The sequence below is a fragment of the Eriocheir sinensis genome, chromosome 46, assembly GCF_024679095.1.
Source record: "Eriocheir sinensis breed Jianghai 21 chromosome 46, ASM2467909v1, whole genome shotgun sequence".
Taxonomy (NCBI): domain Eukaryota; kingdom Metazoa; phylum Arthropoda; class Malacostraca; order Decapoda; family Varunidae; genus Eriocheir; species Eriocheir sinensis.
In genome coordinates, this window is record NC_066554.1 from 13,014,246 (window position 1) to 13,037,065 (window position 22,820).

Here is a 22,820-nt window from a genome sequence, read left to right on the forward strand (position 1 = left end):
GGGCTATCTCCGAAGAAGGCGGGTCTGGTAGGCTCAGCCATTGCCCCTCCTCTTCAGCGATCGGTAGTGGACGAAAACGAAAACAAGCGAATACAGGAACAAACGGTAAGTTTCTACGTTTTTGTATTGCGCATATATATATATATATATATATATATATATATATATATATATATATATATATATCTATATATATATATATATATATATATATATATATATATATCAGGCCTTATTGTAAGTAGATAGTTATATGACGATCACCTCTGTTCTAAGGAAAAAATTGTAATTTCACTGGCCCCTCTAATATTATTTTACCTTTCTTCAGACACCTGCAGGAAAAAGCCCGTCGTGAGGATTCTCTCAAACAAACAGTTCTCCACAGCCAGGGCCCAGCGGTTATAACCCGGGTCGGCCGACAACAACACCCTCACCAACACCCGGTGAAATAAGCCAACATTTCAACGGGGCGTTAACAACGATGGACGTGCCTATCCCACCAGCAGACAACGGAGACAACATTGCATCGTATTTCAACAACAACACTGACCGTCTTCGTGAGGCAGTAGAGTCTGTATTCTAAGGCTGCCAGCAGGTTAGACCTTCTTTTAAAGTGTACGTTGACATGCATCTGCGTTTAGTCAGAGAAGACCCCGACGACGGAGTTCAATATAGAGATATGTATATGAGAAGTCATATGCAGGTAATTAGCTATGATGATATAGATTCATATGTACGTGAACTATCCGAATATTTTGTTAATCGGTTTGAACATGACATGTCAGACGAAGAGGGCAGTGGATTTACGTTAGATGAAATAGTTAGCGTAAAATTTTCCTTCTCTCTTATAATGCTGCACAATAGTATTGGAGAGTATGTGCCCTATCCTAAAAGGTTCCAGGGAAAACACAAGTTCTCAACCCTTCAGGACCCACGGACTGTGTTTTCCAAGTTCTAACAGCTTATCGCTATCTAAAGTCAAGAAATGTAGTTCCATCGGGCAGGCAATGGGAGAATGCTTGCTTGGCCTCTATTAATACGGGTAACATTCCAACCCCGGTATCCTGGGAAGACCTCGGTCGGCTTGAAAGATTAAACAACATAAGTATTCGCGTTTACTGTCTAGACAACGTTGAAGACAAAAAAGGCGAACTAACTCTAGTCAGAAAGGGGCTCAAAGATCAAGAAGTTGTTCATTGTCTGTTGTTGGGGAACAGACACCTAGCTCTTATCCAAGACTTTGACGCATACATGAACCTGTTTACCTGCCAACGTCGCGGGAAAAAAATGTTTTGCGATATCTGCCTGTGCGCCTGTGAGAACAAGACAACGCTTGCTGAACATGTGCTAATTTCTCCAACGATGCTCCCAAGACTAAGATTCCCACCCGCGGGCTCTACTGTGAAATTTATTAATCATGCTAAGGCATATGAGCCATCTTATTTAGCATTCTATGACTTTGAGAGTATTCTCGTAGAGCCTTCTTCGAATGTGTCTGGATGTGTAAAGAGACATCACTTTGCCATAGCGTATGCTTACATTATAGTGAATAGAAACGGAGAAGCAGTACAAAGCGGATCCTATTGTGGAAGTAATGCTGTAAACCATTTTATTCATACAATGCAGCGTGCCTGGAAGAAGTTAAAATTTCCTATAGGCTACAATAAAATCAACATGACCGATGAAGATACGACACGTCACAATGAGCAAACTCACTGTCTTCTCTGCAAACAGGGTTTTTTAAAAGGTAAAGGAGTAAAACATCATGACCATGAAAAATCAGGAAACAAGTACATTGGAGCTTATTGTAATAGATGCAACCTCCATATGAAAAATCACAAATTGCAGCTCACTCTCATTGCACATAATGCTAATTACGACATGTCGTTAATCCTGCGTGAATTAACGATACCTGACTTGAAAATCAAACTAAGACCAAAACGTTCAGTTCACAAATACCATGAAGTCATCATAAATGACTTGAGATTTATTGACTCGTATGCCTTTATGTCTGGTTCACTCGCGGCTTTAGCGAACCAATTCATCAGTAATGGGAACGAACCCATATGCACACAACAGATGTTGAAAGATGTGCCAACACCTGCATTGCCATTATTGATCAAGGGAAAGCAGGTGTTTTGTTATGACTATATGGATTCGATGGAACGACTTTCTGAGACACGTCTTCCATCCCGCGAAGATTTTTTCAATTCGCTTCAAGAAGCAGAACTTTCCGAAAGTGATTATGAACATGCTCAGAATGTTTGGAAAGTAGCTGGGTGTCAGAGCCTGAAGGATTATTTGTTGCTTTTTGTAAAAGTGGATGTTGGCCTTCTATGTGATGTCTTCCTAGAGTGGAGAGGTATTTTGAAAACCCAGTGGAGGTTGGATATTGTAAATTATGTTAGCCTGCCAGGATTTGCCTATGACTCCTTTATGCTAAAAACACAGCAGGAATTAGAGGTGCTTAGTAGCCCAGACATATATCATTGCATCCAAACAAATGTGCGTGGGGGCTACACAAGTGTTGTGCGTCGTTTTGTACGCGCCAATAACATCTACACGAACCCTCAGTTTAATCCAAAACATGATAGAAGCACTTTCCTTTCTTATCTTGACTTCAACAGTCTTTATCCCACTGTAATGCAAGAGAAGTTGCCGTGTGGGGATATGAGAAAACTAGATGAGACAGAAATGCAATCCTTTTTGAGCGGTGGCTTGGTCAATCAAGCAACCGATGGCGATTTTGGATATTTCATTCTGTGCGATACTGAGGCTGTCTCACGTGAAGTCGTTGAGAAAACGAATGACCTCCCACTGATCATCAGAAGACACAATATCACCAACAGAGATATATCGTCAGTCACGCGCGAATGGTATGAAGAAGAAAACCGTCCACCACCGTGTAAGAACATAAAACTGATTGGAACACATGCTACTCAGGAGAAAATGCTGTTTGCTCTGCCCCTCCTTAAACTACTTATTCAACTAGGTCTGGTTGTTAAAAAAGTACATGCTATTTATACGTTTAAGCAAAAGCACTTTCTTGCGGACTTCATTCGGGATAACATAGAAGCCCGCAAAAGTGCTACTTGCCCTATCAAGAAAAATGCAATCAAGTGTATTTCAAACAGCATTTTTGGTCGATTCCTGATGAACGTGGCCAAATATAGTGAAGACATAGATATTGTCACCAACCGCGAAAAGTTTTTGAAGCTGGCCCGAAGTCCTTACTTTAAACGCATTGTACCACTCAATGATGGCCATGTAGTTGTAACTCGCCATAGGAAATATTCACGGGTGAATCATCCAAACCACATTGGCTACTACATCCTAGAGCTGTCCAAGCTGCGACTATATGATTTCTATTACAATGTGTTGAAGGTTCATTACGGAGATCGGGCGAAACTAATGTATTGTGACACTAATTCCTTAATAACAGAAATTGAAACTCCTGATCTATTAACAGAGTACTCGCAGGAACCCTTCAAAAGCTATATAGACACAAGTAACTTTAGCCCCTCACATTCCTTGTACAGCACAGACAACAAAGGAAAGCTTGGATTTCTCAAGTCTGAAGTAGAATTTGTAGGTGTAAAACCAAAGTGCTACTCCATCCTCTTGGCAGACGGTGACTGGTTGAGTTCAGCTAAGGGCGTTCCAAAGTTCATAAAGAAGAAAATTGCTCATCAGCAAAACAAAGACGCCCTATTCCAGAAGCAAACATTTACCTTTGACTATCAGGGATTCACAGTGCGCAATGGACGAATGAGTACAGTAAAATATCCCAAGAGAAGGATATCTGTAGTTGAGGACAAAAGATACTACATTAGCACCTTGGAGTCACGATCTTACGGTCATCCTGATAATTCTATAGGGGTAGAGGAGGAGGACGAAGAGAAGGAGGAGGAGGAGGTAGCCCAGATCATGACACTGTCAAACGAAGAAAATTTGAAGGAAGGCGATGAAAGAGACATAACAGAAGTGAGACTAGCCGAGGTAATGGGTGGGCAAGAGATCGGTGAAATGGGAGAACAAGAAGAAGAAACCTATGAGTTGTGGGGAGAACGGGATGTGCTGGCCGAGCAATATTTTCCCTCGAAAAAACAGATAGCGATGGATGATGACATGTTAATGCTAGCCGCGGAACAGGAAGAAATAAATCAAATGCTCTCATCATCACCCCTTGAATATATGCTAGAAGATACAGACTTTTCAGAATAATTGTAGTTGTTTATAAGATAAGGACTGGTGTGAATGTTGTATATACTGTTTATAGTGTAAGAATTTGCCTGCTATTTTTATGTTAAATATAAAATATATGTAAATATATTCTGTATATAGGACTAATGTTGGAGCCTATGATATTATAAAATTGCACATGATGAATCTGGAATCATAATTTGACCAAATTCCAATAAACATTGAGTTTGTTTGACTTGTTTATATGTCCTTTATCAAAAAACGGATGAAAAAAAACACAATAATTGTCTTAAAATTTATTCGATTTGTGGATACATATGGATAAAACGCTTTTATGTTTCGATCCGGCTCATATATGAAAAAATGACTCGCGAAATGTGCGCGGCGGCGGCAGCAGCGGGCGCTGCGACGACATCGTGCGACAGGATTGCGCGCAGGCTCGGGGCGGGGCGGGGCGGGGCGGGGCGGAGCGGCATCACGGGGTAGTCGTGGTGACAAGTGAGGACCTGTGTGTGGAACCAGACCACTGATTTAAGCATGGTATACAAACCACGATAAAAGAACTAGAAAATTATTTATGCTTAGAATAGCTTCGTAGAATGTAATACACTTCTATATGAAAAAATCAATAAAGACAATACTTACTTTTTATTAACACGTGTTGAATGTTTGATGACATACGGGCATTATAAACTTGCTGTAAGCGAATCTCATCACATGTTCATCATTCCTCGAATATTCGGTCTTGGAAAACTCCATACATATTTTTTCAAGAGTTTCTCTTACACCCAAGTGTGAAACATTGTAGGCAAAGTACATGGCATAAGCCCCGCACACATCGCTTCGCGTGCTTTGAAGTCGAAATGCATTTTTATACATACTGAGCCCGGGGTAATCAATATATTTAAAATGATCAGCGTATAATTTTGGATCGAGAGCATAACTATCTAGGAACACTGCCATGCCCGGCTCATAGTAGAGACAAATCCAGTGTCCCATTTCTCTTTTAGAATAACTTGGTAGCGTATTGACGATGCACACTATAAGTTTTCTATATCGAGGTATAGAGTTTACCTCGTCTGCCAATAACACGTCTAAAAACAAGGCTTGCTTTCCTATGTGCCCCCTCAATCCTCTTTCAATCTCCATGTTGTTCATCGCACAGCCGCTTCAGGCGCGCACATCACACTGCAGCCGTCTTTCAGAATTAACTGTTATTATACCCACTGTTTCGCCAAACAGTATCAACAGACGGTTCTCGTTTTCTCCCTTGCTTAGATTCAAGCTAAGTCTAAGCCCCCCATTCATTTCAACGGGCAAATTATCATTCAAGTTTTCAGCACGCAAATCAAATGTGCAAATCATTGCCCCCTTGCCGAAAATATCCTTTCCGATTAAATGGTCTTTGTGAAAACCAAGTGCATCCAAAGTACGATGGTAGAGCTCAGCACAGTCATGAGGGAATTTACTAGGAATATTATACATGGTTCTGCCATTAACACTTAAGCTTATTTGACTTATATCGCCATGGCTCAAATACAATGGATTTAGCGTATAGTCGCCAGAATGAGCTTCCATGCTCGTTATAATAAGCGAGAGTTTTTCCGGAATAACATCACCCCACGGTTGATCATACGTTCCTGAGGTTTGGTCTTTGGCTAGCACATAGGTTTTCAAGAGGGTTTTGGTAAATGTCGATTTCAAAAGATTCCCTGTGGCGAGAGACGCGTTCAAAGCATGAAGTGCATTAGGATAAGGAAACAGTCGCGTATAAAGCAGCTTGGCTGAATCTATATGCAGACGAATGTTATCGCCAGTTTGAGAATTTAGCAGCCATGCATTACTAGATAGTTCCATTCGGAGTCTAACCGAAATACCATCGAGCAAGTAACTGTCTAAAGAACTTATATCCAGAAGAAGCGGGGTACAGAGTTGTATACCGTGAGTCTTAACCCGCTTCATAACGGTCTTGTGTTGCGCGCTGGCATTGTCAAAGTATTCTGCTGTTACTTTGGAAATAAAACCGTTCTCTGGGATGGTAATATTAGCATTGGCTCCAATTGTATTCAGTTTGTTGGGCGACAAAGTATTCAGCATTTTAACGTATGACGTGTACCCATAAAGTACATTATTGTCAACAGCTACATCTCCCAAAAAACATTGCACTGGTTTGAATAGGCTGTGCGCGGTATTATTTGTAAATTCAACATGTTGAGCGTCATCGAGAGGAGTAGTATTGTCTGGCTTAGTTAAGCGTAAAGAGGTGTGCAACACCAATTTCCCCAAATCAATTAAACTGCCAAGTGTTCCAGGAATGAGAAATTCTATATATCTATCGGATAATTTCATATTGAATCCAAGGATAGTAGGTAAAACATCAGCATCATAACGGGAGGCAATCGTTGTTTCTAATAATCTCATTTTGTTGGGGCGGGGAAACAATTCACTGACACCGGCGGCATATTGCCCCAGGGGAGAACGCGGGTCCCCGACACCAACCGCGCTGGTGATGCTCGCCATACTGCTCTTAGTTCAACAATGATTACAACTCGGTAAAGATGTCCTTTTTATAACATCTTTTCCTCCCAACTCACTTGACTTTCTTTTTCCCGCTTCCTCTAGTCAATTTCATTGCAGCTTGCTTTAAGGAATTAATTCCATGCTTTTTATAGAGCTTCTCAAGTTGCTTCCCTGTGAAATATCATCTAGAACATTGTTTCCAAATGTTCGAGCTGAAGGCACAATGACATTTTTCACTAGGAAAGGGAAAGCTCTTTTAGCGAGTCCTGCTAAAACCGAGAATAAACCCCCGCCTCTGTGATAGCTTGGTTCATAAGAAAGTGTGACTATAATCATCAATACCACTCCCTCGGGATGATATCTGTTTGCCATTCGAAAACAGGTACTGTATGATATTCTGCTACGGAAAGAGGGATGAATGTAACCCGCATGGTGGCGGCGAGGAGAATGTCTTTTCAAATGGACAACATTCCTATTAATACAGCAAAATGTACTCAAAGATTAAACGCGATCGGATGTGAAGTAAACATGTAACAGGGTATCCTTCTTCGAAATGCATAGGACGACCTTTTTGATCTGTGAGTTTAATAGAAATCGAATCAATTACTTTGGATTTAAGGGACTTACATATAGTTGGATGCACGCCTTTTGTTAGACCTCCGGAGAGCGAAAAGGCATCAAGAATATTTACATTTTTCCCTGCAAACCTAGAGGGATTGACAAGGTCAGTGTAAATGAGAACACACTGTACGTCACCATTTCTCAACAGAGGGGCATGACCATGTAGCGGAACAAGAACGTTTTTTTTTGTTCTTCATGTGTACCCAAGGAAGAAAACACAGCATAACCTAAGTTGGGGACAAAACCGAGAACCTGGGCCAGTCGCGTAACAAAGGAAACCTTAATAAATACAACTAGTGGATGATAACCATTGTAGCAGAACAAAGTTAAATGATCATTTGTTGAGCTATATGCAAGAACCTTTCTAGAATACGCTAGTAAATGGTAGTTGTATCCATCGACCATCTCCTTTATCAATGTCGTTATTATACCGTTAACACACATCAGCAAATACCCAGTGTCATTATACAAGATATTAGCATTAATAGCCTCTGACCGTGTGCGTCTTTCAATAGCTTCTGAATCTGGCGCTGGTCTTATACCACATTCAAGGTGTATACTACACTCTGGTTCACCCAGTTTAACAATGTAATACCGACGGGGAAGCAACACGTTCAGTAGACCGACTTCATATTCCACGTCCTTGTCTAATGTTAGAGTTTGTATATTATTAGTAAAGCTAGTGCTGGAATTGGGGTAAATTTCCCCATCCGCAATGCTGGTAACATATATATGATGTGACTCCATTTAGAGCAAGCAAGACACTAGCAAAAATATTATAATTATTTCATTATATAGAGGTAGACATGACGAGATGCCAATTACATATTGAAGGTAAATCATACTAAACATCATTACATTGTTATTTATGGATATATTTTACATTTAGTGATGTACATAATTATTGGGAAATTGTCTGGGGCTATAGTTATTTAGGATCCACGTCGACTACAGCACCGTCCCGTTTTCTTTTCCATTCGTCAGCCACAGCGTCGTCCTCTGTATCCACCAGTTTCCTATTCCTGTTTCGCTCGGGAGACACAGATAGAGTTAATTTTGTTTCATGCTCATCGCAGGTCCACCATCTGTCCAGGATGACGCACGATATATTATGCAGTTGGAGTTCAGCCGCAGCCTCTTGAAGATGCGGTTGGTAGTCAGCTTTCCACAACACGTAAAGAATTCCAGCGCTTGCAATATTGTAGGGGAAGACGACACTTGTAATGTTGCTTTTAATCACCCATTCTACCAGTTTTGTGATGGACTCTTTAAACCAGCGGAGACAGTTATCATAACTGTTTTCCTTTAACCCACGAATGAAATTTTGATCTCTTGACGTCTGAAGATATCCTTGGTTTATAGGGTTATTTTCCAGTTCGCGGCCAGGAGCATATTGGGTTAGGATACACGCCACATAAGGAAGATTTTCACTCGGAGGATAGCGAATATGCAGACTACCGGGAATACCACGATCTTCCCAGCGACACTTGTTCAGTTGATAGATCGAGCTTCTTTCGTGGTAGAGATTACTGTGCGGGTATAATCCATGTAGGCGTCCAGTAAACCCCCTCTTTTCGTAGCAGGAACTGCAGTTGAGGGAAGAAACGATGATGGTCTTGTTGTTGCGGTAGATGTCATCGCCAGGAGAACCGTCTTTGTAGTTGAACACGTAGGCGTCCGACATGGTGTCCTCTGGTATACTGGTGAGTGATGAATAGTACCGCTTCAGCTGATGGCGAGGGACGAGTAGCGAACCATCGTCCCATCTGCTCTCTCTTATAAGCCCGCTCGGGACACGGTTGGCCGTTGACCCCCGGACTCGTGGAGTTGGCGCATTTAGGCTTAATACCCGTTAAAACACGCTCAGCGGTAGACTCGGGAACAAGATAATACGTGCGCATTATCCAAATACTTTTCCGATCAAGGAAGCGGCAATAGGTAATATAGCAGCTAATATATTACCGCCCCGTCTCGATGTCAATATAAGTCTTTTCTTATGGAGAGGAGTTTTCTTTCTAGCTATGGCACGTATGTCTTCCCGATAGTTACGTAATTTCTTGATAACTTTGCTATTGAGGGTGAGGTGCTTCTTTAACAAATTGGAAAATATTTCAGATATACAGTTCAATGGTTCTCGAGCTGCTTGCTTAATAGCACGGTTTCTATCTTTTACTTTTAATTTCTTCAAAAGTAAGAAAGTTTTTGTGTGCACTGAGGAGTAGAGTCTTTTTAAGCATTTTCTACAATATCATTAGCGTCAATCCAGCTGTTGAATGAAGTAGGGTATCCCAACCACAATACAAAATACTGCTTTTTTCCTTTAATTTTTCGTGAACGCAGTATTTTAATATCGTATGACTCAGGCAGAGCGCTTAAGACGAGCTCTGGCGCGTAGAATATCCCCTGTATTGGTTCTCCAGACAAATCTTCTAAGAGATAAGTTCTTGGGCGATTCTTGTGTTTAATTGATTTTATGCGAAAGAGCTCGTGAGTATTTTGCTGCGTGTATCCTTTATGGAATACAGAGGAACGAGCACTTCCAACAAGGCGAACTATTTCCCCAACTGCCAGTCGAGGACTGATGGAAGACGCTGGCTGCTTCGGGTTTTTATACATTGCGTGGAATTGCCGTTTGATTGCAGATGTGTCTTTTAAGTTATGAATATCAATGGGAGTTTGTTTGTTCTTCCGTCCAGAATGGGGCGAGCGGTTGTAGGCACTGACCATGTTTTGCAGCTGATCAATATATCTTGAAGAATTTTGAGACGTGATGAACTTGTAGATGTGTGCTTTCAGTGTACGATTGGCCCGCTCTGCCAAGGCTGCTTTGATCTCACTTGAGTACACACTGTACAGCTTAATGCCACGGGAACATAAATAGTTTCTTACTTTTCGATTCCAGAATTTTGTGCCCAAGTCGGTGTTTAATCTTCGTGAGCCTTCAGAATCTTTATTTTCCACCACTTGTTTAAAGGCCACGAGCATAGTATTTGCGTCTTTATTCCGACACGGGACAACTTACATATATCTAGAAAACACGTCTATGCATACTAACAAGTAGCCTATGTTATTATTTTCCTTTCTTATATATCTCCATCTGCTAAATCGGCAGCCATGATTACTTTGGGTTTTGAGGATATCATCTTTTGCCGGGGAATTTTTTTAGTCAGTAGCTTATGCAATGTATATGTTTTATTGCTTCTCAAAAAGTTATTGCCGGATTTATACTTTTTGCTTTCTCCCACAGTTTCGCCTGAGAGCTTAAACCATAGGGTTCGTTATGTTGGGAGTATAGAGCGTGAAAGAGTTCCTTCTACCTGGAGTTCACCATTGGAATACGCGTTCACCTGGGGGTTCTCCAACAATGTTTGAGCGAAACTGTTGGGATTCAGGAGTATTTATACCCAAATCAACAAGAAGAAGGACGTGAATATACAGCATATTTATATATATCTACAAACTGGTTTGCCTTCTCTTTTCCGAATATTTGACTGCCCAGAGTGTGAATTTGAGATAAATCGCGCTGTCTTAACAAGAGGAAATGAGAACAGTTCAGGCTAATATTCCTTGCATGCTTTCCACCCATATATAGATTATGAGTGATAAATATGCATGAAATATTGTTGTGCCGTCCGCGAGTAAAAGCATCAACCACAATTTTGTTCCTTACAGCATCAATGAAAATATCGTCAAGTACATACAATGTCCCTCTCTGATCAAACGTATCCTCGTTGGCAATTGGATCAATTATTTCAGACGACACAATAACTTTAGGTCCTATTTCTTTATTTCTTTGAAGAGGATGAGACGTTAAGCCACATATGACAATTTTTTTGAACTTTTCATGATACTTCAGTATAAGCTGATGTACAAGTTCCGATTTTCCAGAGTTGCTATATCCTGCAACTATTATGCGCGCAGGGTATTGGAAAATATCGAGAAGGTTCTCTGAATATGTCTCAGCCATAGCGGAAACTCTATTAATGATGGTAATTATTAAAGTATGATGCTTATATAACACAGAATATATATGTGTGTGTGTGTGTGTGTGTGTGTGTGTGTATACAACAAGAACAACAGCATCAACAATAGCAATTACCCTCACTTTGTGTATGCCCCCACTTCCGTCACTCCCCCGCTGACCGCCCTCTGACCGTCCTACCCCCACTCCCGTCACCCCCCCGCTGACCACCCTTTCTTCTGTTACCCCCCTGCTGACCGTCCTACCCCAGCTCCGTCCCCCCCACTCCAGTACCCCTGCCTACGCTGCCAGCCTGAGAGGGGGGTGGGGGTAGGATATGTGAAAAAGTGAAATATAGGGGGGGGGTAGGGGGGGGGTCCAGCTACCCCCTTTTCCGTAACCCCCCCGCTGACCACCGCGCCTCCCACTTCCGTGGCCCCCCCCCCCTCGCTCAAATTACACCCACTTTCGTACATTTCTTACTACTGACAACACTCTTGTGGGCAGGGAGGAGACAAAAGAGACAACACTCTCGTGGGCGTGGAGGGGACACAGGCGACAACACTCTTGGGCATGGAGGGGACACAGGGGACAACTCTCTCGTGGGCGTGGAGGGGACACAGGGGACAACTCTCTCGTGGGCGTGGTGGGGACACAGGGGACAACACTCATGGGCATGGAGGGGACACAGGGGACAACACTCATGGGCATGGAGGGGACACAGGGGACAACTCTCTCGTGGGCGTGCAGGGGTGTCACGGGGTAAAATAATGTTTTACTAACAGGCTTGTGCTCACAAGGCGGTAGCTAGCCGACAAGGGTTGATTCCCGCGGCACGCCAGGAGACAACGGTGTACACACCCTGACTTGGGAGTACTAACACGACTTACCTGCTCAAATCTCCCGTGGGGTTCTTATTTACTCTCCTTATGGGGCTGGAAGGCACATACGCACAGGCAAAAGGGTTACTAATAAAGCTCGTGTACAACTATGCACTAACTTTATTACACACAAAGAAAACACAGACAAATCTCACATACACACTCAGCTGAGCCTAGCGTTACTCGTGCTCGCACAAGACTAACCTGCCCTGGCTACACTAACAACTAGCTACTTAACTTGGTGCGGAGGGAGAAGAGTAGAGGCTCGTTGCACAGCCTTGCTCGAGGTGGATGCAGCTTGTCCTTCCTGCCGTGGGTCCTCTCATCAGGCGCGTGATGTCGGCGGTAGATGCGGCTTTCAGGAAGAGGCCGCCGCGGACCGACACACAAACTGAGACCCGGTGTGGGCTGTATCCCGAAGTGGCGAAGCCCAGGATCCCCACACTCCAGCAGGAGGAAAACCGCGTGGTGCCAAGAGATAGGCGAGAGTAGAGGAACGTCGCCCCGTGACCTCACCAGACGGCGGTCAGGGGGAGAAGGAAGTCCCGAGCCGCTGCGAGCGACCTGACGGCCCCAACTCGCCCGGCCGAGATGCAAAACGCTGCTGGCGCGGAAAAATACAAGAGAGGGTGCTGACAGCACTGAGCAATACTGCCATAGGCAGATATCGTTACACTTTCCTGACGCGCAGCTATAACTTGCAAGTGCATGGCGCCGCAATATAAACAGCGGAGCAAGCTACGTACAGACACGTAGAGGAAAGCAACAATCGCGGGCTAGCAACACAGGCCGCGGGCGGCAACAACCCCCATGGCGGGAAGCACAAAGACAATACAAGACTTCCTCATCAACAGAGGCGTAACTAGCTGCAGTAATGCACACACTACTACGCACCTGCAGAGTGGAGTGGCGACTCCTGAAAGTGCGTAAGCGCAGTTAAAACACAGCGGGCGACCCGCACAAAATGCACGCCTAGGCATCATCACGCCGCTGGCAGCACAGGCCTCCGGCCAGCGAGCCAACAGGCAAGTGAGTCATCGTGACCCGCTGCCGCGCCCGTCACGTGATGAACAAGGAAAACGCGTCCGTCTTATCCTACTTATCATCCTACCCATGCAAATAAAATATAAAATAACTTGTCGCGAATCTAAACCGCGACATTCGCCCATGCAAATGAAATTTTATCATGGGCGCTACTCCTAGCGTACATATAAAATTTGAACTAACCCCTAGCTTAACTTAGTTACACAAGCACAAGGTGTACGTCATCGGGTGGCTCCCTTCAGCTTGATGAGTGTAAAAACTCCAGCCTTTTACTAACCAGCATGGAGAAAACTCCTGAAGCTGCAGAGAGGCCCGAGACAAGGCTAGGGACACATGTCCATATGTAGTGTGGTAGTGTGGAGTGTGGTGTGGCACTGTGTAGTGAAGTGTGTCTACTTGTTTCACAGAATCACGGCGACGACCTACACACGACGGCCTACCCACACTTGCAGGTCTGGCTGCACGCCAGAAGGAACTCGGAGGGCGGGCTTTCCAAGGGCGCCTGGCAAGGGCGCGACCTCTAAGCCCTCGGGTGACACGCCTCCTTCTGCGGCGGCGTCGCCCGGAACCCTCACACAACACTGAACAGTCACTTACCCAGACCACGGCGAAGGCGAGACAGCTGGCGGCGCGGTGGCCTTGTTTTCCGGAGGTGCTGCGGCGCAACCCAGCGAAGCCTTGACATCGATGTCAGGAGGCTTTGCGCGTGGCCGTGGATTCCGAGGCGAGCGAGGAGAGTCAGGAGGCAGCTGCCCCGCGTCAGGGGGGTGCTGAGGCGGAACCCAGCGAAGCCTTGACGTCTATGTCAGGAGGCTTCTTGCGCGAGGCAGTGGGTGCCGAGACGGGGGAAGGAGAGGCGGCGGCCAGCTGCCCCGCGTCACTAACCTTCAGCTCCAGCGCCTCCTCCTGCGGCACCGTCAGCAGCGCCGAGGGCTCGAGCTCTTTCCCCTGCTCCAGCGCCGGCAGCAGTACTCGGGACGCAAGGCGGCTGCGCGTCTGCGTCGTCCAGTGAGACCGCCGTGCACTTGCACCGTCAGGAGCGCCGGGAGAGAGGTAAAGCCTCTCCTTCAGGCACTCTCCTTGGTCGTGGTCCTCCCCAGCTACTGCCTGCCGAGCAGGGTCGCACGGCACAGTGCTGACAGCCTCAGGGAGGGCTGGGGCTCGGCTACCTGCGTGTCCAGGTCGCTGGTGTCGAACCAGGGCCAGGCGAGACGTGCGAGGGCGAGGCGTTGGAGCCTTCCAGACTCCTTCATGGCCCTCTCGTGGGCGCGCTGAGCCTCTTGCATCTCGCGCTCGTGGAGAGCTCAGCCTCGCGGTCTTTCCTTCCAACTCCTCGAAGTAGGCCTCCCGCAGCAGTTCCTCGCGAACCCACGCGACGAGGTCTTGCCCTGTCAGCTCAAGGCGCTCACCCAGCTGAAACCAATACTCGGTAGAAGGCTCACGAGTAACAAACATCCTGCCTGGCTTGCCCTGCACTAACTCTGGCAGAATAAGGTGACTGAACAGCCCAAAATCTAGAATTATCTAGAACACACTCCCTAAATAACCTGAACTCACTACACAGGCTGGAGAGAGAAAACTGGCCCTAACTCAGACCGCTGCACCTGCACAGTCCTGAGCTAACTAAACCCAGTCTAGGGGTGACTAACTGGCAAAACTAGAGACTTCTAGAACCATACACAAACCTGAGTAGATAGCTGCAGGCAGAGGTGAACTGATCTGGCTAAACTAGCTTATGCACAAATCTCAACAAAAAAAGAGAACGCACACACCCGGTAAAATGCAGATGGCGTCTCGTCGAGCTGGTCCTTCTCACGTCGCCGACCACAAGAGCCACGTGGTCGTCCCACACAAGGAACGGCGACGAGGAGACAAGAAAGTGGAGCCCAGGCACGGCTACTGAAACGGCACAGCAAACCCCACCGAGCCTCCGTCAGGCGCGACTCGCAGACACAGGACTTATGCCCACACTCTGCCGGCGAAGCACAGGGCACCTGCTGTCTTCAGGGAGCGCGATACCTGCGGATAAAGTCACGGTAGCACTGGGGGAAGATAATCTGTCCTAATATCAAACCCTATGCTCACTGGCACTCGGGGCAATAGGAACAGAACAAAAGCTGGCACTAAAACAGAACCTATACCTAAGGACAACACACAAAACTAGTCAGAGGTAAAAACTAACACTCTGCTAGCTAATAAGTCTCACTAACACAGTTATACTAAGCTGTGACCCTAAACACAGACACACCTAGCCAAGTGCACACACTTACCAGCCAGAAGGAGTCCCTGTTCGGGCGCCAATTGTCACGGGGTAAAATAATGTTTTACTAACAGGCTTGTGCTCACAAGGCGGTAGCTAGCCGACAAGGGTTGATTCCCGCGGCACGCCAGGAGACAACGGTGTACACACCTGACTTGGGAGTACTAACACGACTTACCTGCTCAAATCTCCCGTGGGGTTCTTATTTACTCTCCTTATGGGGCTGGAAGGCACATACGCACAGGCAAAAGGGTTACTAATAAAGCTCGTGTACAACTATGCACTAACTTTATTACACACAAAGAAAACACAGACAAATCTCACATACACACTCAGCTGAGCCTAGCGTTACTCGTGCTCGCACAAGACTAACCTGCCCTGGCTACACTAACAACTAGCTACTTAACTTGGTGCGGAGGGAGAAGAGTAGAGGCTCGTTGCACAGCCTTGCTCGAGGTGGCTGCAGCTTGTCCTTCCTGCCGTGGGTCCTCTCATCAGGCGCGTGATGTCGGCGGTAGATGCGGCTTTCAGGAAGAGGCCGCCGCGGACTCGACACACCCAAACTGAGACCCGGTGTGGGCTGTATCCCGAAGTGGCGAAGCCCAGGATCCCCACACTCCAGCAGGAGGAAAACCGCGTGGTGCCAAGAGATAGGCGAGAGTAGAGGAACGTCGCCCCGTGACCTCACCAGACGGCGGTCAGGGGGAGAAGGAAGTCCCGAGCCGCGGCGAGTGACCTGACGGCCCCAACTCGCCCGGCCGAGATGCAAAACGCTGCTGGCGCGGAAAATACAACAGAGGGTGCTGACAGCACTCTGAGCAATACTGCCATAGGCAGATATCGTTACACTTTCCTGACGCGCAGCTATAACTTGCAAGTGCATGGCACCGCAATATAAACAGCGGAGCAAGCTACGTACAGACACGTAGAGGAAAGCAACAATCGCGGGCTAGCAACACAGGCCGCGGGCGGCAACAACCCCCATGGCGGGAAGCACAAAGACAATACAAGACTTCCTCATCAACAGAGGCGTAACTAGCTGCAGTAATGCACACACTACTACGCACCTGCAGAGTGGAGTGGCGACTCCTGAAAGTGCGTAAGCGCAGTTAAAACACAGCGGGCGACCCGCACAAAATGCACGCCTAGGCATCATCACGCCGCTGGCAGCACAGGCCTCCGGCCAGCGAGCCAACAGGCAAGTGAGTCATCGTGACCCGCTGCCGCGCCCGTCACGTGATGAACAAGGAAAACGCGTCCGTCTTATCCTACTTATCATCCTACCCATGCAAATAAAATATAAAATAACTTGTCGCGAATCTAAACCGCGACAAGGGGACACAGGGGACAACTCTCTCGTGGGCGTGGAGGGGACACAGGGGACAACACTCTCGTGGGCGTGGAGGGGACACAGGGGACAACACTCTCGTGGGCGTGGAGGGGACACAGGGGACAACACTCATGGGCATGGAGGGGACACAGGGGACAACACTCATGGGCATGGAGGGGACACAGGGGACAACACTCATGGGCATGGAGGGGACACAGGGGACAACACTCATGGGCATGGAGGGGACACAGGGGACAACACTCATGGGCATGGAGGGGACACAGGGGACAACACTCATGGGCATGGAGGGGACACAGGGGACAACACTCATGGGCATGGAGGGGACACAGGGGACAACACTCATGGGCATGGAGGGGACACAGGGGACAACACTCTCGTGGGCGTGGAGGGGACACAGGGGACAACTCTCTCGTGGGCATGGAGGGGACACAGGGGACAACACTCTCGTGGGCGTGGAGGGGACACAGGGGACAACACTCTCGTGGGCATGGAGGGGACACAGGGGACAACACTCTCGTGGGCGTGGAGGGGACACAGGGGACAACTCTCTCGTGGGCGTGGAGGGGACACAGGGGACAACACTCATGGGCATGGAGGGGACACAGGGGACAACACTCATGGGCATGGAGGGGACACAGGGGACAACTCTCTCGTGGGCATGGAGGGGACACAGGGGACAACACTCATGGGCATGGAGGGGACACAGGGGACAACACTCATGGGCATGGAATGGACACAGGGGACAACACTCTTGGGCATGGAGGGGACACAGGGGACAACACTCATGGGCATGGAGGGGACACAGGGGACAACACTCTCGTGGGCGTGGAGGGGACACAGGGGACAACACTCATGGGCATGGAGGGGACACAGGGGACAACTCTTTCGTGGGCATGGAGGGGACACAGGGGACAACACTCATGGGCATGGAGGGGACACAGGGGACAACACTCTCGTGGGCGTGGAGGGGACACAGGGGACAACACTCAAGGGCCTGGAGCGGACACAGGGGACAACTCTCGTGGGCATGGAGGGGACACAGGGGACAACACTCTTGGGCATGGTGGGGACACAGGGGACAGCTCTCTCGTGGGCAGGGAGGGGAGACAGGGGACAACACTCTCGTGGGCATGGAGGGGACACAGGGGACAACTCTCTCGTGGGCATGGAGGGGACACAGGGGACAACACTCATGGGCATGGAGGGGACACAGGGGACAACTCTCTCGTGGGCAGGGAGGGGACACAGGGGACAACACTCATGGGCATGGAGGGGACACAGGGGACAACACTCATGGGCATGGAGGGGACACAGGGGACAACACTCATGGGCATGGAGGGGACACAGGGGACAACACTCTCGTGGGCATGGAGGGGACACAGGGGACAACACTCTCGTGGGCATGGAGGGGACACAGGGGACAACACTCATGGGCATGGAGGGGACACAGGGGACAACTCTCTCGTGGGTGTGGAGGGGACACAGGGGACAACACTCATGGGCATGGAGGGGACACAGGGGACAACACTCGTGGGCATGGAGGGACACAGGACAACACTCTGGGGCATGGAGGTGACACAGGGGACAACACTCGTGGGCATGGAGGGGACACAGGGGACAACACTCGTGGGCATGGAGGGACACCGGGGAACACACTCGTGGGCATGGAGGGGACACAGGGGACAACACTCTCGTGGGCATGGAGGGGACACAGTGGACAACACTCTCGTGGGCATGGAGGGGACACAGGGGACAACACTCATGGGCATGGAGGGGACACAGGGGACAACACTCTCGTGGGCAGGGAGGGGACACAGTGGACGACACTCTCGTGGGCAGGGAGGGGACACAGGGGACAACACTCGGGGGCCTGGAGGGGACACAGGGGACAACACTCTCGTGGGCATGGCGGGACACAGTGGACAACACTCGTGGGCAGGAGGGGACACAGGGACAACACTCGTGGGCAGGAGGGGACACAGGGGACAACACTCTCGTGGGCAGGAGGGACACAGGGACAACACTCTCGTGGGCAGGAGGGACACACTGGACAACACTCTCGTGGGCATGGAGGGGACACAGTGGACAACACTCTCGTGGGCATGGAGGGGACACAGGGGACAACACTCTCGTGGGCAGGGAGGGGACACAGTGGACAACACTCTCGTGGGCAGGGAGGGGACACAGTGGACAACACTCATGGGCATGGAGGGGACACAGGGGACAACACTCGTGGGCATGGAGGGACACAGGGACAACACTCGTGGGCATGGAGGGGACACAGGGGACAACACTCTCGTGGGCATGGAGGGACACAGGGGACAACACTCTCGTGGGCAGTGGAGGGACACAGGGACAACACTCATGGGCATGGAGGGACACAGGGGACAACTCTCTCGTGGGTGTGGAGGGGACACAGGGGACAACACTCTGGGGCGGTGAGGGGACACAGGGGACAACACTCTCGTGGGCATGGAAGGGACACAATGGACAACACTCTCGTGGGCATGGAGGGGACACAGTGGACAACACTCTCGTGGGCAGGGAGGGGACACAGGGACAACACTCGCGGGCGCGGAGAGGACACAGTGGACACAACACTCGTGGGCTGGGAGGGGAGACAGGGGACACCACTCGTGGGCAGGAGGGACACAGGGACAACACTCGTGGGCATGGAGGGGACACAGTGGACAACACTCGTGGGCAGGGAGGGGACACAGTGGACAACACTCTCGTGGGCATGGAGGGGACACAGGACGACACTCTCGTGGGCAGGGAGGGACACAGGGACAACACTCTCGTGGGCAGGAGGGGACACAGGGACAACACTCGTGGGCAGGAGGGACACAGGGGACAACACTCTCGTGGGCAGGGAGGGGACACAGGGGACAACACTCGTGGGCAGGGAGGGGACACAGGGGACAACACTCTCGTGGGCAGGGAGGGGACACAGGGGACAACACTCTCGTGGGCAGGGAGGGGACACAGTGGACGACTCGCGTGGGCAGGGCGGGGACACAGGGGTCAACACTCTCGTGGGCAGGAGGGGACACAGGGGACAACACTCTCGTGGGCAGGAGAGGACACAGGGGACAACACTATCGTGGGCAGGGAGGGGACATAGGGGACAACACTCTCGTGGGCAGGGAGGGGACACAGTGGACGACACTCTCGTGGGCAGGGAGGGGACACAGGGGACAACACTCTCGTGGGCAGGGAGGGGACACAGGGGACAACACTCTCGTGGGCAGGGAGGGGACATAGGGGACAACACTATCGTGGGCGTGGATGGGACACAGGGGACAACACTCTCGTGGGCACCAGAAAAAAATGGCACAGGAATAAATGGCACCAGAAAAAATGGCATAGGAAAAAGCACCACATTTTTCAGCATAGGAAAAAATGGCACAGTAGAATCAGCTAAAATGTGTTAAAATTTAATTTCTTTACATTTTCCATTTAATAATTTTACATTTCAAAACATTTCCATTTAAAAATTTTACATTTAAAAAGTTTTATTTAAGATTTTTGTTATACTGCTTAAGATTTCCAGCGAATGTTGTAGCCAGCTCCTCGTAGAAACTCCTCAACAGATTTACGACCAGCCCGGCGGTCTAGGCAGAGGTTCTTCATCCGTGCCTATAGATTCTTGTAGACCCTTTTCTGGCGTTTCTTGGGAGGCTCACCACGAGATTCTTGCAGCATCTGAGTAGCTACAACAGCATGGTCAGCTTGGATTCATTGGATCGCACGCCATATCGTTGGGTGACTGTGACCAACCAACCTGGCAGAATAATGATCGTAAATCATTTGATGCGTGTAATAACTAACCAAAGGCATACCTAAGCTAAATACGAGAGAGAGAGAACGACTGACAATATGTAAGTAAATAATTAGACAACAACATTATTTTCAAGTCCGCAGTAGCCTATCTTACAGTGGAGAGAGAGAGAGAGAGAGAGAGAGAGAGAGAGAGAGAGAGAGAGAGAGAGAGAGAGAGAGAGAGAGAGAGAGAGAGAGAGAGAGAGAGAGAGAGAGAGAAACACATTTAGAGTCCGGAAGTGAAATTTGAAAAGTTCAGTTTAACTAAGAAGAAGAAGAAGAAGAAGAAGAAGAAGAAGAAGATGGAAAGGAGAAGAAGAGGAGGATGGCAAAATATTCGAAACCTGTAATTACTGAAATCATGCCATAACAAGCAAATATTTCTGTGTGCCATTTTTTCCTATGCTGAAAAATGTGTCATACACCATTTTTTCTGGTGTCATTTATTCCTGTGCTATTTTTTTCCGGTGCCATTTTTTCCTACATTCAGAATAATCATTTCAGCATGCAGAGGTGCATGCAGACTTTAAATTGTATATCATTTCATGGCAGTTGCCAAGTCATAGGAAACTACATGGTACTTCATTTTTGTCACTTTTGCAACGGGCAAATAACAATTCATGGTTTATTGTATTACATCATTTCGGGTTACTGTAAGCAATGATAGAGAGAGGAAGATGGTCATTTTCAAAATGAGAATAACACCCAATGACCATCGGCAAACATGGACTAGAAGGGGCAGTTAACCACAAAGAGTCATAGCCAGTTCCACTGATAAGATCATAATGAATGTCAGTCTCATCCAATTTATCATAGCCTGTCTCTTCAAATCTGAACTTGGCTGCTTTCAGATTTGTCTGGAGAAGAGGGATTGTCTTCAGAGTTTCTATAAATTTCCTCCTTGGTTGTCCAATGACTTGTATCTTTTTGTTTTGATTCTCTCAACTCCTTGTTGGCATTTTGATCAGCAAAATATTGAAACACATCAATTAAAAAAATAATGTATTACTTTTTTGGGGGGGTATTTCGTTGGGGATATACCCCAAGGGAGGAAGGCGATGCATGCCGCGCAACCACCCAGATGGCTGGTAGAAAGATGTCCAATTCTTTCAAGGAGGAGGAAAGAGCCCACCTTTTCACTCCCATGGCACCGGGCAGGTCTCGAACCTATACGTTCCAGCACCCACCGGAGCGCAAGGCGCAGACTCTACCATGGGACCACGGGAGCCCCACTGTATTACTTTATTACTCCTGTTATTTTTAGAGAACTAATAAACCTCTAACATAATTATTTTGGAAATATGTAGGCAAATATGAAGCAGTTTAGACTTTTCGAGCGAATCGTAAAATTGTTCTGCCAGTAAATATTTTAGGGGTGGCATGTATAAATGGGAATGGGATGAATGAGAAAGGGAAGAGAAGGGAGATAACAAACGAATTCCAGAAAGGATGGAATGATGTATCAGATGTGAGTGAGACGCATATGAAAGGGTGTGGTGTGTGGGGGTGTGGGAGTGAGGGCGGAGAGAGACTGTGGGAGTGTGGAAGGGGAAGTAGTATGGGCAGGGGTCCAGGGGGAAGAGGGAGACAGGGATGTGTGTTATTGGCCTCCCCATGAGTATGGGAGGGAGTGGATGGGCATGGGTGGTGTGGTTCGAGGATAGTGTGGATGACAGTAAAGATAGGGATAGTAAGGTATACATGGGTGTGTGTACATGCGCCGGTGAATGATAAGAGAAGGGAAGGCATGAGTGAGATGAAGAGATTCTGGGAGGACTTAGAACAGTGTTTTATTTATTTATTTATTTTTGGAAGTGAAAGAAGAATTCTTGTGTTAGGAGATATGAATGCAGAAGGTGGAAACAGGGAGATTGGTGATGTGGTTGGGAAATAGGGTGCGGATGGAGTGAAAGAGAATGAACAATAACTTGTGAATGTTTGTGCTGAGAGGGGTTTGTTCTTGGCAAACACCTTTCAGCACAAGTTAATTAACCGGCATACATTGGCAAGGGTAGACATAAGGAGTGTAATAGATTATATAGCTGTGGATAGGAGGTTGCGACAGGATGTAATAAATGCAAAAGTTGTGAGAGGAATGTACATTGGATCTGATCACTTCACGGTAGTAGCCAAAATTAGAATGAAAGAGAAATGGGA

At 47.8% G+C, this 22,820-nt stretch overlaps 1 protein-coding gene across 1 annotated transcript in view; it reads left to right on the forward strand.

Annotated features, from left to right (window-relative positions):
• LOC126981146 (microtubule-actin cross-linking factor 1, isoforms 6/7-like) overlaps nucleotides 1-22,820 on the forward strand; it is a 34,837-nt gene that overhangs the window by 900 nt on the left and 11,117 nt on the right. The window lies entirely within an intron of this gene.